This window comes from Sus scrofa, chromosome 7, assembly GCF_054392235.1.
Source record: "Sus scrofa isolate SSC_HxYL_T2T_F1_AM1 chromosome 7, Sscrofa_HxYL_maternal_Yorkshire_Landrace_v2.0, whole genome shotgun sequence".
Taxonomy (NCBI): domain Eukaryota; kingdom Metazoa; phylum Chordata; class Mammalia; order Artiodactyla; family Suidae; genus Sus; species Sus scrofa.
This window is the reverse complement of record NC_139389.1, coordinates 70,629,491-70,648,828: the sequence shown is the minus strand read 5'-3', so window position 1 is coordinate 70,648,828 and position 19,338 is coordinate 70,629,491. Positions and strand designations below refer to the sequence as shown.

At 37.8% G+C, this 19,338-nt stretch overlaps 1 long non-coding RNA gene across 7 annotated transcripts in view; it reads left to right on the top strand.

The window, feature by feature from the left end:
* The window catches only part of LOC102159091 (uncharacterized), a 421,098-nt gene that overhangs the window by 136,621 nt on the left and 265,139 nt on the right, over positions 1-19,338 (top strand). For all 7 annotated transcript variants that reach the window (XR_014810620.1, XR_014810621.1, XR_014810617.1 and 4 more), the window contains 2 exons: positions 9,542-9,623; positions 15,801-15,877. This is a non-coding gene — a long non-coding RNA (uncharacterized LOC102159091). The remainder of the gene's footprint in view (positions 1-9,541; positions 9,624-15,800; positions 15,878-19,338) is intronic.

Below are 19,338 nucleotides of genomic sequence, written 5' to 3'. Positions count from 1 at the left end.
CTTAATATCATTATCTCTATGTCCATTCATGTTGCTGCAAATGGCATTATTTCGTTCTTTTTTTAATAGCTGAGTAATATTCCATTGTATATATGTACCGCATCTTCTCTATTTATTCCTCTGTGGATGGACATTTAGGTTGCTTCCATATCTTGGTTACTGTAAATAGCGCTGCAATGAACACTGAAGAGACTCACAGATTTCAAAACCAAATTTAGGGTTACCAAAGGAGAAATCCTGGAGGGGGGTTATAAATTGGGAGGATGGGATTAACACATACATACCACTGTATATAAAATAGATAACTAACAAGGACCTAATGTATAGCACAGGGAGGTCTACTCAATGTTCTGTAATAACCTATATGGAAAAAAAGAATAGATACATGTATAAGTGATTCACTTTGCTATAAACCTGAAGCTAATACAATATTATGAATCAACTATATTCCAATAAAATTTAAAAAAATAAAACAAAAAAGTACTAAGGACAACCAATCACAAATAGCCAACTAGGCATTAAGCTGCAACCAATCAAGTAATTTCTTTGCTTCTGCAGTTTCTCTATATGAGCCTTTCCACTGGCTCCTGTGTAAGAGTGCTTCTAACCATTTCCAGTATGGTTCTGCCTTATTTGAATTAATCTTTGCTTCAAAGAAACTCAAAAATTTTTAATACATCTCAGTTTACTTTTTAACACCGATGAAGAGCAAAAAATTTTGAGGCAGTCACTCGAAACCATTTGACAGGACGATTTGTTGAAACAGAGATTTCAAACTGGAAGAGGAAAGCTTATGAAGAACCTAGGAACTGCCTGCCAATACTCAAGTGGTTCTAAGAATGTAATTACTTTGGATGAACCCAAAAGTGAGGACAAGGACCAATATAGACATCAAAAAAGTTCTCTATTTGAGAATATAAACATAACATATGTATATGTATAACTGAATCACTTTGCTGTGCAATAGAAATAGGCACAGCATTTAAATCAACTGTAGCTTAATTAAAAAAGATTAATCAAAGGGAGGCATACTTGGGCTCAAGGTAAGGGAAGCTTTTGAAGCTGCTTGCAATGATCCAGGCTCTCATTGGAGGAACCCTTTTTGGAGATGCTACCCAGGGGACTTAGGGTCTAGCAGGAGGGGACTAGACCTGATGACTGCTGAGATTACTGGTCAGAAGAAAATTTACAAATCTATTAGTTACACTTTCTATAGAAAGCAGAAAGTGCATGTTTATCCTTTCACTATTTCCAAATCAAATATCTTAGAGTTGTTAGCTGTGTATTGCTGCCTCAATAAGAGTGATGAACCAACTTAGTGGTAGATATTTTAGTTTCTGCTGTCCTAGTTTAATTCATTTATTATAATATATGTGCTCAGGTAAATAAATAAATGTTTATACTACTTCAATGGGTGATGGGATGCCTGGAGATGTAGAACTTTAAAAAATATATAGATATATTTAATAAGAGATGTTGTCAGAAAAATTCCTAGTGAGCAGGGCATTCAGGGCACTCTGGAGAAGATCCTTTGGGTGGAAGACCACTCGAGTAGCTCCTTTTGCTAATGTACATATAAAGTAAGGATCCCACTTCTGACGGTTCTGGATTTTTATTTCCTGTCTGGATTCTAAAAGTTGCTGGGGAAGGGATGAGCAACTCTGTCAAGGGGTCAAAGAAACTTCCAGGGACATGGTGTGCTAATAATTTTGATAATTATCTTGATAATTTTCTGTAAGTTGGAAAATTATTAAACTCTATTGCATGTACTGAGATGATACCACCTGGACCCACCCTGAGAGGAAACTGACTGGAAGGAAAGCTATGGCAGAGAGCTAGCTTGAATCACAGCATTCGGCTGACTGAGTATTCCTGACATCATAAAAAAGTCTGGGGTGTGTGTGCATGTGTGTGTGTTTATGTCTGTGACAAAGTAAGGCAAAGTAGCATTCTTTTACCCTGGGGTTACCTCAGTCACACATTTTTTCTTTCCTAAAGCCCTGGCAATGCTTTTGTCCCTTGATAGCACTGAAGGTGATATGCTATTGTCAAATGCCTTGATTATGGGCTTCTCCCTTGTGGCAGTGGGCAGGCTATGTGGACAGCAGCTGGAAAGGATGGTTTCATCACCTGCAGCCAGTTCCAGCTGACATCAGGGTCAGCTGCTTTGTGGCAATTTGTGTGGAGCAAAATTATACATACTAATGGTGATTTCTTGTGTGTGTGTGTGTGTGTATCCATTATCAAGCTAGATGTTTCCAAAACATTTCTTGAGCCAACACGGGGACTTATCCAAAACGCCTTTTGTGGTTTTCCTAAGGAACTCATATGGGTTTTCAGTGCAGGTACTACTGGCAGAGTCTGACTGGCCCACCCTCTTTTTTTTTGGAGGGGGAGGGTTATGTTAACCCGACAGACATATTTCACTCCCCACCCCCTCCACACACCTGCTTGATTTCTTTTGAGTGCTCACTGCAAAATTTTAACATAATGCTCCATCCCCTAGGGAGACTTCCTCCAATTTCCTACACTGCTCTGTGTGGGGAGACCAGAAGTAGTTCTAACACTGGGAAGAGAAACATTGCCTTTTGTTGCTCTCTTCTGAGAAACTGCCTCCAGAAAACCTAGTTTCTGTGTAGCTCGTGCTGGATCACTAAAGTACTACCAGATTCTGTGATGTTTGGTAGCAAATACAATTACGAATGATGCATTTCAGGGGACTGATGAGACTTTCCGATGTCTTTTCTCTGAATCGCTAATAACCAGGACTGACCTTCTTTGTTTGAATAAATGCCTCTGGGCTTTATAGATTTATGATGAAAAGGGAGCGAGAGTCCAGTGAGAAAAGGCAGGCATTCTCCAGGTGAGTGGAAGGGGCCGAGAGTGGTCGAAGATTAAAAGGGATACAGCCTTCTTTGACAGGTGGGATGTGCCAGATAACATCGGTTAAGATAAGCTAGTTCATTACAAAAGGCATAACCACATATACCATGACATTGCAAGGATCCAACAAGCCTGCCTGGATTTTAGTCAAGCTAAATTTCAGACCCAGATTAATATTAACTGCCGTATCAATACTAAATCTTCATGGTGCTTTTTATATCTTTTGGTCATTTGGGACCTTCTTCAGGTGGTGAGTGACCTGCTCTATAGATGAGATATCTTGTTATAAACACAATACATTTCAAACACAAAGATATTTCTTCCAAAACCTCAGCCTAAAAGTCTGATGGGATGATGGTGAATCAAGAACATATGGACATTATTTTTTCAAGCAGTAATGCAAAAGGGAAATAAAAGTGCTCTAGCTAGTAATGACATCCCCTATGAGCATTTCAGTGATAAAGGACACAAAAATAAGTTAAAATTCATGTTTTTTGGGGCTGGTCATGAGACCATTCGAAGAGGAGCAGGAACAGAGGCTTCTGTTGAACTCTATCTGGAAGTGTCTTGCCAGACATCGTATAAATGTTCAGCTCAAGGAAGCAGAAGAAATTGTGCCAGCTATCCTCTGCAATGACACATGAGCTGATGTTCTGATGTTTTCCCAGATACCCTGAAGTTGAGGGTATTATCTTGTCTATCCTTTACAGTAGCTGATAGGAATGTCTTTGAGGTCTTTAATTAAATGCTAAAAACTGATTCCAGAAACTTCCTGTTGTCTAGAACTATTCTGGTTAAAGCTTAACTAGCCTCAAAGAGTTTTAGGAAAATAAAAGGAAAAAAGTAAAAGAGGTAAAAAGAAAAAAAGACAAGACAGGCATTTGCATTTCATTCATTCTCCACTCAGCTTTGCTCAGGTGTTTCCCTTTACATGTAACCTTTTAGTTCTGTCAGTAATCTCTAGAGAACACAAACCAGGGGAAATAGGAAATAGCTACAATAATAGATTTGAGGTTGAAATTTTCACTTACCCGTCATTAGGATAGGAAAGAGGCTATTTCAAAAAATAAAAGGGTCCAGACAGAAGAGCATCCATTTGTCCATAAAGAGACCATATGGACCTGATGGAAAGAAGCCCAGAACATACAAGATTGTCTTCTCACTTTTTTTTTCCTGGTCTTTTTAGGCCTGCCCCCACGGCACATGGAAGTTCTTAGGCTAGGGATCAAATTGTAGCCACAGCCACTGCAACACCAGATCATAGCTGTGTCTGCAACACGGCAACGTGAAACATGGCAACACAACACTGGGCCCTTAACCCAATGAGCAAGGCCAGGGGTTGAATCTGCGTCCTCATGGATACTAGTCAGGTTCGTTACCACTGAGCCACAATGGGAACTCCTGTTTTCTCATTTCTAAAGGAATATTTTAAATACTCTGTAGTAGATTCATTCTACCTTGACCAAGCAGGTATATATGCATTGTAGAACTTCTTATCAGCAGTGTTTTTAATAGCAACAAGCAGGAAATAACCATTTCCATCACTGCATGGTTGACTGAACAAATCAGGAGTCAATAAACTATGACTTACAGGGCAAAGCCAGTCTGCAGCCTGTTTCTGTAGTTTTGTTGGCGTACAGCCACACCCATCAATTAGGTATTGCCTATGGCAGAATTGAGAAGTTGTGAAAGAGACTGTACAGCTCACGAAGCACGAAATATTTACAGTATGACCTTTTGCAGAAAAAAATTGCCAGCTACTGATAAAATCGTCGCAGCCATTCAGTGAAACACTGTTATCCTTAAACAAATACAAAAAATTTGTATAGGTGATATGAGAAGATATCTGATATCAGGAAAAAGTGAATCAAAGTACTTTGGTTATATTTTCAGATCATATATCCCTAAAAACAAGGAATATAAATATGCCTCAAATTTTTCTGGAAAGTATATAAGAAGCTTATCAGTGATTATCTCTGTGGTGCAGGAGTAGAAAGTGGGACTGGGGAGAGGGAAAGTGGAAGGAAAGAAAGAGGGAGAAATATTTATTTGATAGCCTTCTCAATCATTTAAAAATTTAAATGCATTTATTATATTTATATTTGTAAATAAGCTAAATTAGATTTATAGAAGTAGTGGTCATTTGTTAAGAACATATTTTTTTGTAGAATGAATTATGTAATGTTCAATGCCCTGATAATAATGACAGTCTTCCTGTTCTTACGGATATTTTTGTTCAACATCTATGTAATATCTATTTCTTTGACTAGTAGGTAAGTTAAGTTTTGTCTCATGTTTGAATATTTGGGGAATTCCCACTGTGGCTCAGTGGGTTAAGGACCTGGTATTGTTTCTGTGAGGATGCAAGTTCAATCCCCAGCCTTGCTCAGTAGGTTAAGGATCTGGTGTTGCCGCAAGTTGCAGTGTAGGTCAGATGTGGCTTGGATCCAGTGTTGATGTGGCTGTGGTATATGGCCCAGCTGCAGCTCCAGTTTGACCCTAGCCTGGGAGCTTCCATATACAATGGGTGCAGACATAAATAAATAAATATCTGAAATTTTAGATTCAATGTTTGCTTTATTTATTTATTTTTTGCCACATCCATGGCATGTGGAATTTCCCGACAGGGGTCAATTCCTTAGTATTGATCTGAGCCACAACTGTGACAAGGCTGGATCCTTAACCCACTGAGTCACCAGGGAACTTCACTCTTCGGTTTAGATGATTACAGTTTACCTCTTCATTAGTTTAGTGACAAAAGCATGAAGACATTTTATACCAATTAAAGAGTTGATATATTCTTAGTATAAGGAATTTCACACTGTGGTCCTGTTTCCCAATGTAATTTATGAAGCACAATCTTAAACTCCATTTGAGTCTTTAAAACTTTTTAACTATTTTGTTTCTAGTTTGAGGAAAAAATACCTGATTTGAGGCAAATTATTTAAATACTTCCTGATTTTTTTTAGTTTGCAAGATGGAAAGAAAAATGCCACTTGCCTTACCAAATAAAATTTTGGTGTCATGAAGAATTTGTCAGTGTTCAATCAGTTATCAATTATTTCACCTATATCATTTTGGCACAGTTTTGGTGCATTCAAAGTGTGGACAGTCACAAGAAGGATTTTTTTTGCTATGGTATGCATGGAACCAATTCAAAGAAGCATTTAAAAAAAACCCTAAACCCTGGAATTTTAGACTCAAGACTACAAATGATTCTAGGAAGGTCATATTAACTGAGAAATTAGAAAACTTGGGCTTTGAATGAAAGCAGTAGCCATTGTAAATCAATTATATTTAAATAAAATTTTAAAAAGTGAAAAAAAAAAAGCAATGGCAAGATCCCTTTCAGCATGAAAACTCTATTTTTGGAAGCCAGTGCCCATTTCTCATCTTTAAAATAGGAATGACTATACCTCATTTGCCAATTTCTTAGGATTTTTGTAAAGGTTTAATGAATTATGTATACTAAATAAATTTATAAATTGAATTTTTCAAAATATGGCACGTGACCATTAATGCTTTGCATGATAATTTTTCAGAGGAATGAAAACTTTTATATTCTAGTGATTATGTATTGGTTTCATATTGACTTTTTATTTACAATGAGTGATATGTAACACAGCAGTGTCCTTTGCAGTTAATTTTCAGAAGTAAAAATATGAGTCATTTTAGTGAAAAATCTCAAATAACTCACACTACAGGTTGAAGATATAAACAAAAATCAGAAGGATACTATGTGAATTACCAAAGTTCAGGAAACATTGCATTTGAATTTTCATTTTTTGCCATATGGATCTCAATTGGCATTGTTTAATCTGCTGTGGTTGCAAACATACTGTGATACCAATACATATGGAGCCCTTTTACAGGAAAGGAAGAAAGAAAAGAAGCAGATGCCTGAAGCATTTAGGAGGGGAGCCCTGCTGCAGTTGAAATATTAGCCAACATGGGGTCTGTAGTCCCAATTTAGTGTGGAGTGGGCTGACTCCACCAAAAGAAGAAAAACCACCACAACCCGAGAACTGAAAAGTATATCTCTGGAAAGGACTTACAACATTTCTGAGAAATTAATTTTAGGCGTATTACAGTAAATAATGCTCTGGAGAAGTGATTCTCATGATGAGCAAATCCCCCTGTATGTCTGATTTGACTCTCATGTAACTGTCTGCCCACTGAATCGCCATGATTAAAGCTGCTAGAATTTGGAAAAGGCAGCAAATGTGAGAGAGGAGTGGTGTTGGGAAACCCACCTCTGCATTCACAACCTAATGCTACTGAATTTTCATGACTCTAGGTGCCAGAGGCATCCCAAGTTCAAGCTGGGAGGAAGTAAGTGTTGGGTCAAGGTGCCCATCTTCCTCTGTGACCAGACAGCAGAAATGTCATGTCATGACACAGCCACAAGCCCACTCAGGCCTCTCTTCCCAAGCCCTTTCTATTCTGTTAAGCAGACAGCTCCAAGGGCAGAGGGTTCTTCTCCAGAACATCTGTACATTCTTACTTCCTGAAAAAGTTCATTTTGTTCACTCATCCAACTTCATGCTCTTGATTTAGGAGAAGAGAAGCAAGTTATGGCACTGAAAGTTGAGGACTCCCATATAAGAAATGGGAAACTTTTTGGTTTCTAGGATCTGCGTGTATGACTACTGATGCCTTTGTCTCTGCAAATTCGAATGAGTAAGGAAATGCTTGTGCAGAAATTCAGGGTCAAGATGGAGTATCTGTCTTGATTATTTATTTAAAAAATTCTTTGAAGCCTACCATTTAACCCCAGCAGGGGAGTTTGGATTTTTCAGCCACACAGTGATTTCACGCCTCTGGAGCCTTATATGAATTATTAAGCTTTTCAGAAAGGAGAGCAAATAGAGTTCTGCAAGGTAATCAAAAGCAAATATGCTAATTTGGGTCTATAGGACAGTATTTTTATCAGAAAGGACATTAAGCTTAGATCAGTTATTCACCTAAATTAAGGAAATTGAAAAAGAGAGCAAGACTAGCAAATTACCTTTGCTGATGGTCGAAATCAGCCCTATCTTGGACTCTTTCTTAATTGTCTTTCTCACTGTAAAACCTAGTTACTAGGATACGGCCGTGTGGCAGCATCTTTATTAGAAATAGTGTGGGAGAAAAAAAGGTCAGAAGCTCATTTCCAATAACGGTTTGACAAGTAACATGAAGAAAAGGGCATAAAGAATTGAGGTTTGTGGTGTTACTCTCTATCAGGATTCTGAGATAATAGCTATTATGTGAATGGGAAGTCTCCAGGAATGCGTTTTATTAATCTCAGGACTGAAAGAAAAAGAGACAAAGCATCACATTGTCACCAATTAAAATCAGGAAGCCTAAAAAGATATATAAATATCTTTTCTAAAGGACCAGGTAAATATCAAAATATCAGGTAAAGAACAAAAAAACCCATAAAAATTTTCTTAACTCTGGCTAAATCCAGACCTTTATAATTATATAGATAGATGTAGCAGATCCAATTATCACAATTTGAAAATAGTCAGTAGCCAAAGGGCTTAAGCACTGTAGAAAACATTGTAAGATTTAGGTGCTCTCCTTGATCAAAAGTCTAAAGAGAGGTCATAATTCACTCTCTATATTAGTTTATCCTTATATCAGAATAGGGATGTATTCATAAAATTGTGATAAGCAAAATTTCTTTGAATTCAACCCTGTTCTACCATTGACTTCTAACAAAATCAGAGCTTGGCTAATAAATTACCAAAATTCACATTAAGATAAAAATGTTCTACAGTAAAAATCACCTAAATTATTAACAATACATTTTGCAGAGAGATAGGAAAACCAAGAAAATAAAAGTAGCTAACATCTCAGACACTCTGCCTTATCATGCCTTCCCTGCTCTCCTCCCACACCCTCACCACGCACAGAGGCAGGCTGGGCTAAGATAGAGCTTGTATGTTTTTGGCTTCCAATAAACCTGACATTGAAACTCAGGTCTACCAATTTATTAACTGTGTGACCTTGAGAGGATCATGTAGCTCTTCTGAGGTCTAGTTTCTTCAACTCTAAATGGACCTAACAATTTTCAGGCTTATTGTGATAATTAAATGAGTTTGTATATTTAAGTTGTTAAAATACAACTATTTTTTTTAACCTTTTATTTTTTTTTCTACTGTACAGCATGGTGACTCAGTTACACATACATGTGTATATTCTTTTTTCTCACATTACATGTTCCATCATAAGTGACTAAACGTTCCCAGTGTTACACAGCAAGATCTCGTTCTAAAGGCAGTAGTCTGCATCTACTAGCTCCAAGCTCCCAATCCATCCCACTCCCTCCCCCTCCCCCTTGGCAACCACAAGTCTGTTCTCCATGTCCATGATTTTCTTGTCTGTGGAAAGGTTCCTTTGTGCCAAAATGCAACTATTATTGTTGTTATTATTATTATTACTACCATGATTACTAGAGTTTTGATGGGGAGCCATAAAGAATACTCTTCTCCCCTGCCTAAAAGTGGAACAAGTGAAGGGGTCTTTGATCATGGAAGAGGGTAGACCAGAATATACTCCTATACTCCCCCACTCGGAGGGCTGCTTCAAAAGAGAGAGAGAGCCCAGAGTACTTGGAGAGGAATTTACATGCTTGACCTTTGCCACAGTTTTCTCTGTATTTTTCCCATAGGTGGAACACATGACCCTGTCTAAGTAACTTTGGCCATAGTCGTGTGATATGCTTTGGTTGGTGGAATACGTGTGGATAAGAGGTAAGCCATACCTGATAAGATTTAAATGAGCCTTTGTGATTTGTCTCTGTCCACCCTTGACCCTCGGCTCTCCACTGTGAGGACGTCATGCCCTAGGCAGTGGTGTTCCTTTAGACTAGATTCCAAGATGCATAGACATATGAAGCAGGCCCAGTGGGCTCTGCTCAGCCTAGGAAAGCCCATACCTGGTTACCTATGCAACCAATATGAATGCAGCTTACTTGAACCTCTTAGGAATAAATATTATTGTAAGTCACAAAGATTTTACGTTTGTTAATACTACAAAATAGTTGATTAGACGGTATACCATTCATTTCAGTAGATGCTTAACCAAAGAGCTTGCAGGTTCATATCTCAGTGAGAGGGAAGGACAGCAATCGAAGCTCAGACTGGCTTGTGCAAAACCTGTGCAATTGTATTGAATAAGCTCGGCACCTGTTCACCAGTAATAGCTGATCGTCAGGCTTCTTGCTGATACCGTGAGGACATTTTGTGTTTGGCAAAGAGTAGGATGTGGTCAGACACTGGCCAGGTGCTGAAGTTTTCTGTGATTGCCAGAGACAGCATCGTCCTTACTGGAAGAATTCTAGGGCTCCCAATCTGTATGTTCAGAGGGAGTATTTTCTTAAAATGAAACTCCTTTAAATGTATGGCAGCCAGGAGTATGCTAAATTGTCTTAGCCCTCTTGCACAGTGTAATTTAACATGTGAACTCTCCAAGTGTGCTGTCGGTTCTATGACATGAATTATGTCAAATACTTAAATCTTATTATGATAAAACATTATAATGGAGTGTTTCTGACTGAAAAGATTTCTAAAATCTAGTAATGGTCAATGTATTTTGAGAAATGTTGAAATAAAATTTGATGTTTCTTCAATTTGTATGATAGAATTTGACATAAATGTTTTTGTTTTGTGGGGCTGTGTACTTAAGTGATTGAGGGTGGGGACTCATAAAGAGCTAACAGAACTCATTTCAAATATCTAGCCACCATAAGTCCTAATTTTATATTCTTGGGCAAGTCACATTAGGCTGTTTCCAGGCAGGGATAGATAGCAATACATCTATATGACAAGCTTGAATAAGGATTATGTGAGATTATGTATTTAAGGCACTTACCACACTGCTAGCATATGGTAAGCACTTGATATTTGTTAGACATATTTTTACCTCTTTGCCATATTGTTAAGTTCAAAGCATAATCACTCAATATTTTAAAAAGTTTCCGTTGTTATTTCCAAATGATTAAAATATACATGAAGTTTTATCAAAAATAAAATTTTATCTTGATAGACTTGATAAAAGAAAAAAGGAAGTTCTCTTTTGTTGTGACAAAAGACAAGGAGGCCATTCCCATAAATATTCAGAAACCAACATCAAGTGTCTGAACATTCCAAACTGTCACTGTCTTTTAGTAATAATTATACTAGTTTGCATTGTATAGCACTTACTCTTTTTTAGGTACTTTGCTATTTTATTAAGTCTTCTCAGCTGTTTTATTATAAAAGTTATTTCCATATTTCATATCCATACAGTTCTTTTCTAACAAAGTCAATGACATTTCTAAAAACATTAAATGGTGAAAACTTCCGTACCAATTGTCTCAAGATTTTGTTTTGGTTTTTTGCACAACTCATTAGAGATTTGCTTTTAGAGGTTTGCTTCTTTGACATGACGAATCCAGACTTAGAGATTGACTCATTTCTTTAAAGCATTTCTTAATTGTGACATTTAAAACACACAAAAAATATAAAATATTAACATGAATACACATGCAACCACACCCAGATTTTTCATACATAACATTTTTTTTTAATAAGACACCAGAAATAAAACTGAGGTTCTCTGTGTAAATTTCCTTCTTTTCCTTCCCTTGTTCTCTAGATGTAGGTGCTCTTTCTGAATTTGCTACAGTTTTGCATTCTTTGAAATTTCATATAAATGTTGCATATTGTGATTAATATGATAAAAATTCCATTTCCCCTCAATATCATGTATTGAAATATATCCATTTTAATTAGTGTGGATCTACACCATTCATTTGAACTGATATGTAATATCACTTTGTATGAGCAAATGGCAATTTATTCATTTTCAGGTTCCTGCTTATAAATTTTGCTATTTAACTTATGCTGTAGTTTTTGCCCTTACAACCTTGGCATTCACTTCTTCAGGCTCAAGTCTGCTTCCAGTGACACTCTGCTGGAGGGTTTTTGTTCTGATACACTAAGAGCACACTGAACCTGCTCACAGAGCAAGATGAAATGCCAGAGAGCCTAAAGCAGTCTCTGTGCGGTGATAGAGAGGAATTTAGTGTATGAACACCCCAGCTCTTTTCATACCTCTTATGAGAGGACTCTGAAGTGTTTTTCCCACCAGTATTTGCCTCACTTGCCCAGGGTGGCAGTTTGTTGTTCATGCACCCTTTGCTTTCCTGCCTTTCCCTCTATTATATTTTTACTTCTTCACTTGTTTTTCCTGGGATCACCTCCCAGATAAACTATGTGAATGCAAATCCTTGTGTGGAGATCTATTCTTGAGAACCTAAACTAAGGCTGCTATTCAAAACATGCCTGCAATAAATATACTCGAGTTGTAGACTTCTCCTTATCCATATGCAGGTAAATTTCTTTAGGGTAGAGTCAACAAAACATAGTCCAGGCATCCAAATTTAGCCTGCCACTTGTGTAGCCAGTGAACTAAAAAGGGGTTTTACATTTTTAAAAGATTGAGAAAAATCAAAAGAAGAAGAATATTTCAGGACATATAATTGTATGAAATTCAAGTTTTATTGCCCATAAATAAAGTGTTTTTTTTTTTTTTTTTAAGAGTTCAGTCATGCTCCTTTGTTTACTTCTTATCTGTAGAGGTTTTCATACCACAGCAGAGATGAGTGGTTGCTCCAGAGACTGTATGACCTGCAGAGTTTAAAACATTTACTATATGGCCCTTTACAGAGAAAAGTTCACTAACTCCTGCTCTAGGCTATACATTTATAAGTAGAATTTCTGTGTTCAAAATAATGCATACACACACACACAAACACATAATATATATTTATACTTTTTTTTTTTTTAATTTGTCTTTTTGCCATTTCTTGGGCCGCTCCCACGGCATATGGAGGTTCCCAGGCTAGGGGTGGAATCGGAGCTGTAGCTGCTGGCCTACACCAGAGCCACAGCAATGTGGGATCCAAGCCGTGTCTGCAGCCTGCACCACAGCTCACGGCAATGCCAGATCCTTAACCCACTAAGCAAGGCCAGGGATCAAACCCGCAATCTCATGGTTCCTCGTCGGATTCGTTAACCACTGCGCCACAACGGGAACTCCTGTATATGTATTTTATATATTGCTATTCATTATATATAACATTTAATTAATTATCATAATTATTAATTATATGTATGTATATACACACAGACACACTGTAAACATTGCCAAATTGTTCTCCATAGTAGTCGTTCCCATTTATACTCTCACCCACCAGGAGCATTTGAGTGTTTCCATTTCTCCATATCCTCACCAGAATGTTTTTTTTTCAACACCTTCAAAGTACTTGCTTATCTCCCTTTTTTTTAACAAAGAAATATTCCTGTCTCAGGCTCTTATAAAGACAGTAACACCTAAATAATTTTTTTGTTTTAGAAGTCTTTATGGTTACTTTCAATTTGCGGCAAATGATAAATGGTGTTCCATTTTTCCTTTTAAAAATTTTTTAAGGAAAAAGAATAAGTTAAAAGAGAAATAGTTAAATATAATGTGTAAAGTGACGTGCAGATGTGGCAAAATCACAAGATGGTTTCTGAGTGAATGAAGTTTGTGAGGGAGGGGAGGAGTGGAAACTTGTGACCTGTGTTTTAGTCCTGGGTTAATCACTTGTTCTTGGACAAATGATTTAACTTCTCTAGATTTCAATAAAATGGGAACAATTAAATTACTAAGGCTTCCTTTAGTATTCTCTCCTGGTATTATTTTGGAGATTTATTGAGGTTGTAAGGTAAAGCATTTAAGAAAAGTGTAGAGCATCATGTAAGTCATTGCAATTTTGTATCATCTCCATGTATAACCTGTGTTATGACCAAACTGGAATTTCTACCATTTTTCCTGAAGATTAAATACATGGTCTACTTTTGGTGTTTGTTTTTTTTACTCACGTTGATACCTTTGTCAATAGAACCAACCCCAGGCCCTCTATTTCTACTGGTAGAAATTGTATTGAATATTCATCAAACTTTTTCCATGAAGTTTTCCCCAGATTCCATTTTCTCTTGTAATCTTTTATGATCTCTTCCTCTAGTAAATGTTTTTATCATATGAAGATGTTCTTTCACAACATGGGACATAATCCACCCTCTATTTGTTGGGCTGCTTATGTATAATGGACATAGACAATTGTATTCCTTTGGCACCTTTTTTAGAACCTAGTACTGTTCCTTGCATGTAGCACTAGCAAATCAATGTGTGTTGGCTCTAATTTATTTTATACACACCCATTACCTCTTTTTATGTTCATACAGACTTTGTCTGAATGACTGAGAATATGAGCCCTTGGTAGAGTTTATAAGGCTTTCTTATGATAGGCATCTTCCTACCTCTCAAGTTTGTCTTAAAATAACCAGTCTTCCCTCTCTCTGCTTCAGCTACACTGATCTGCCAGTCCCCCAAATGTGCATGCTCCTTCACATTAGGGCCTGTGCACATATTATTCCAAGTGTATGTATGATCTGACTCCTTTTCCCTTCACTTAAGAATTTTTACTCATTTTTCAGACATAAAAATTGTCTCCTCTCCAGGACGCCCTGTCTTATCTCCTTTGCTATGCCAGATTTCCCTCTTGTCTGCCTTGATTGTACCATTGTCTTTTCATTGACAGCATTTATTATGTGGGAGTTTTATATTTACTTGTTTGATTATTTAATTAATATTATTCTTACCCACTAAGCCTTAAGCTTCATGAAGACATGGGACTGTTGGCTTTCCCTCACTGTTGTATATCTAAGCATCTAATACAATTCTAGGTACATAGTAAATGCTCAATGAATATTTGTTAGATGACTGAATGAATAAATTGTTGTCCTGTTTCCTGCAAAATCAAATCCAAGGGACTGTCCTTCCTTGTTCCTATCTTCTATCATCAACAAGACACAAGAGCAAGGGCATACATTGACTACTGCTTTAGCCAAGTAGTCTGGGAAAACTTCCAGGATGTCACAACACTAGTCACAGCTTCCAGGAATCAGTGATTTCCTGCAGCAGTTCTTAGTGACCTGCTACTGCTGACCCCTGCTTTTTTAAAATTATATCTTCCTCAAGCAAATGCCAGAATGTTGTCTATGATAGTTGGATTCCAGCTGAAGGCCACTTTAAATATACCCAGGTGCCGTTTTACTTTAAATTCCTATCTAAAAACAATCAAGTTGTTGAACCACAGGTGAATAATGCACAATTTAAATTCAGGTGTCCAAGTGGCACGTTCATGTTTAAACGAACAGGTAATCTTGCATTTGGTTTCTGATATAAAAAGACCTGTCTTGCTGTGAGGCATGAATTACAGACAACACTGCAACCGCACACATCAAATCTGACACTAAGGCCAACCTCTGTATATATAAAAACAAGTGTGTGTAATTATTATGCAGACTTTGTATTTTAAAACCTACTTTTATGGTCAACAAAACTACAGTTTATCATCACTTATTTGTCTTAATACTGTGGCAGTTGATTATGGCATAGAGGATTTTTAGATGTGCTTTTCTTTTTGCTACTTTACTAAAGCAGGTTCTTCTAACTCCACTCCCATCTCTCTCTCTCTCTTTTTAGATTTCCAAAATGACCTATGAGGTTGTGTTTGAGTGAAGATAAAATATTTTTACTTCAGGGTACCATGTTTACATATCTCATTACAAATGCCCTCATACTATAGCTCTGGCAGGGAGGGACCTGGTCCATGAGCAGATGTCAGCAGTTAACAGGTCATATATGATGGCACTGCATCTATGTTGTAACTTGGCCAAGACCTCCTTCAGCAGAAGCATCTGTTGTCTCTCCACAACCCCGTTAGCATTTACGTGCTGCTCAGGGCCACACAGTTGGGCTATAAGGAACTGCATTTTCCTAGATTTCAGTGTGGACTGAGCCTTGCTTTCCTAATCTAAACTTAATCCCTTTACCTTTAGGCCCCGAGAGTGAAAGAACAAATGCTTGTTTTTAACCAGAGGAAGTGATCAAAGCAAATGGTCTGGATAATATGGCTGTGAGTACTCGTTTAGTCACTGATTTAATCAGGGAGAGATATTATTGCAGAAAATGTTCATATGCAGTCCTGAATTTTCTAAATTAATGAATACTCGCATTTCCATTTTCAAAGAGTGCTGCTGGGTATCCTTCTTGTTTAACATTGCATTGTTGCTGGGTTGGTAGTGGATTGGCACAAAAATGGGATAGAGAGAAATTGCGTCAATACTAGAGAGGCCCAGGATGAAAGAGTGCCAAAAGAACATCTGGGTTAGAAAGACAGCTGCTTTGGGGAAGGCTCTGGTCCTCATAGATTGGGTGATAAAATTCGGTGAGTTAGAACTTACGAATTTTATAATAACTTTCTAGCACAGTGTCCGAGTAGTGGTGCCAGAACTGCTATGTACAGAGGAACCATTTGTGTTTCATTTTATTTTGCTTGATTGCCTCCATTGCATTGTAATGAAACTTGTGCACACATTTGGGTAAAGAAGACATTTAAACATTTTTAATAGTGAAATTTAGAAAATACATTGAAAATTGAGTCTGTGGCAATGTAAAAATGTGTGTTTTGAATTCATTTTCTTTGATAGAATAAACAAACAATTGATGTGAAAATATTTTAACTACAAAATGGTAAAATCCTATTATCAACAGTGGTTATTTCTGGCTGAAGGGTTTTGGATGATTTAAGTTTCTTCCTTTTTTGTTTGCCTCTATTTTCTTTTTTTTTTTTCTTGTCCTTTTTTTTTTGCCTTTTCTAGGGCCACTCCCTTGGCATATGGAGGTACCAGGCTAGGGGTCTAATCCAAGCTGTAGCCGCCAGCCTACACCAGAGCCACAGCAACGTGGGATCCGAGCCACGTCTGCGACCTATACCACAGCTCACAGCAACGCCGGATCCTTAACCCACTGAGCAAGGCCAGGGATCGAACCCAAAACCTCATGTTTCCTAGTCAGATTCGTTAACCACTGAGCCGTGATGGGAAATCCTGCCTCTATTTTCTAAATATTTTATGTGTAGTATAAAAGCGCACGCGCACACACACACACACACACGCAGGCGTAGATGTGTGCATACATACACAGATACATATACTTGGGTGGATATTTTCCTTATGAAGAGCTGCTATTTCAAAGGAACATCTGTTTTCACTCTCAAGGATTCTGTGTCTGAAGTGTGTGTTTATGGAGTAGGAGAAATAAAAAAGGGATGAGAAGGGATGGGCTAGAGACAAACAGGAAACGTTAGCTCTTCCTTTGTCTGGGGGTGAGGTGTTGAACCCCCATTTTTCACCTGGCTCGTCTATAGAACTGTCACTTTAGCTTTGCAACTATGATGTTCAGGACAGGAGAAATGCATCACTTGACATACTGATGACTTACCTGTGTGCATCGTAAACTTTCCTTAGGGAAGTTTGCACTTTGTTGGTGTTGGGGACTACTGTTTGTTTACAGAGAGGTCATCTGTCTATCTCAACTGTTTCCTTGCTAAAGAAACCCAGTGTATTGGGTGGCCATGTTTTCTGTGCTCTTCTCTCATTTCAAGGGTTGAGGATAGTGCATATTTTCTACTTTAAGTCAATTGTAGTAATTCTATTCCTCTTGCCAATGAAGTGTATCAGCATGGTGATAGGGTCCTGGTTGATCAGATACAAATGAAACAACATTGAGGGGAGGGGGGTTGGGGAGATATTTCCTTAATCTCTAAAAGTGGATATAAAGCAGTGGCTTGGCCTTTCATCTCTCTTTCTCTTTCTTTTTATTTGAATGTTGTTGCAAGAACTGCTGCAGCCATGTTGCTGTCATGGCAAAATGAAAGACAAAGTCCAGTGCTGAGGAAGACAGGTCACTTGGATCCCTGTTGATGCTGCTCTGTTCATGAAATTCTACCTCTGAATTCCTTGAGAGGCAATAAACTCCTTGTTTTATCCATTTTTTTTCCTGGTATTGGATCTCTGTGACTTACAGCTCACATCCACCTGAGTCAACCTATAATCACATTTCAAAATGAATCTTTTTACCCCCTTCCTGTAGGAGCTAAATAACTCAGAAATATAACTGCTACTTGGATAAATACATCATTGATATCACTCCTGCCCCATATAATACTTCATTGTAAGGAGAAGGAATACAGAGAGACACTTGCATACATCCTGCCAAGTGATTTAAAATAACTGTTCAGTGCTTTACTCACATTTGAGTTAAGAGTTTAGAATGGATTTAAACATCTACCAATATGGTAATAGTTGAATATGGTATATAACAGGCAATGGAATATTAGGTAACAAATGGAGTCAGATCTATATGGATAACTTTTCAATATATATTTTAAGTAAAAAAAAGTTGCATATATATATATATACACACACACACACACAATATGTATTAGATCACATGTGCATATAAGTATAAATGTATGTATGTATATAAATTGTATTTTCACTTATGTAGATTTATAAATAGAAGAAGTTCTAGAAAATTTAACAACAAACGGATGTTGATGGTTACCTTTGGGAGAAGGAACTGAATTGGGGGAATTTAAAAGAATGTTTAGAGGGAGGGAGTGGGAGGGATCGGGAGCTTGGGGTTATCAGATACAACCTAGAATAGATTTACAAGGAGATCCTGCTGAGTAGCATTGAGAACTATGTCTAGATACTCATATTGCAACAGAAAAAAGGGTGGGGGGAAAAGTGTATACATGTAAGAATAACTTGATCCCCATGCTGTACAGTGGGAAAAAAAAATTATAAAAAAAGAAAAAAGAATGTTTAGGAGTTCCCATCATGGCGGTGTGGAAACGAATCTGACTAGGAACCATGAGGTTGTGGATTCAATCCCTGGCCTTGCTCAGTGGGTTAATGATCCGGCGTTGCCATGAGCTATGGTGTAGGTTGCAGACGCGGTTTGGATCCCGTGTTGCTGTGGCTGTGGCATAGACAGGTGGCAACAGCTCCAATTAGACCCCTAGCCTGGGAACCTCCATATGCCGCAGGAGCGGCCCAAGAAATGGCAAAAAGACCAAAAAAAAAAAAAAATCATGTGTAATTTACTTTCTTTTATTGCTATTTTAAACAATATAGAGAGATCTGTTTTTGGTTTGCACTGTTGCACATATACCTCTCTCCCCTCCCCCCTCCCAGCACACATGTATCAGGCCCTTGTGTCCATTTTGTGAAACTTCTCTATTACGTGCAGTCCAGGAGAGATGAGTGTTCCCTGGCTTCAGACTTACCCTCTGGCCTCTAACCTGAGGAGCCAAATTCCTGGTTCAGCCAAGAGTAGGAAGTGGTTGCTCCTGGAGATTTTACTTGAGTGATTCAAAGTGAAAATAATGTTTGGGGGATAGACTGATCACAGACAGGGGCTTGGGAACCAGATTTTTCCTGCTGTAAGTCATGGATCCTTTGTTGCCCAAACTACACAACCCCCAGACCTATTTGGGTTTCTGCCTGCTCTCCATGCATAGCCTTGGGA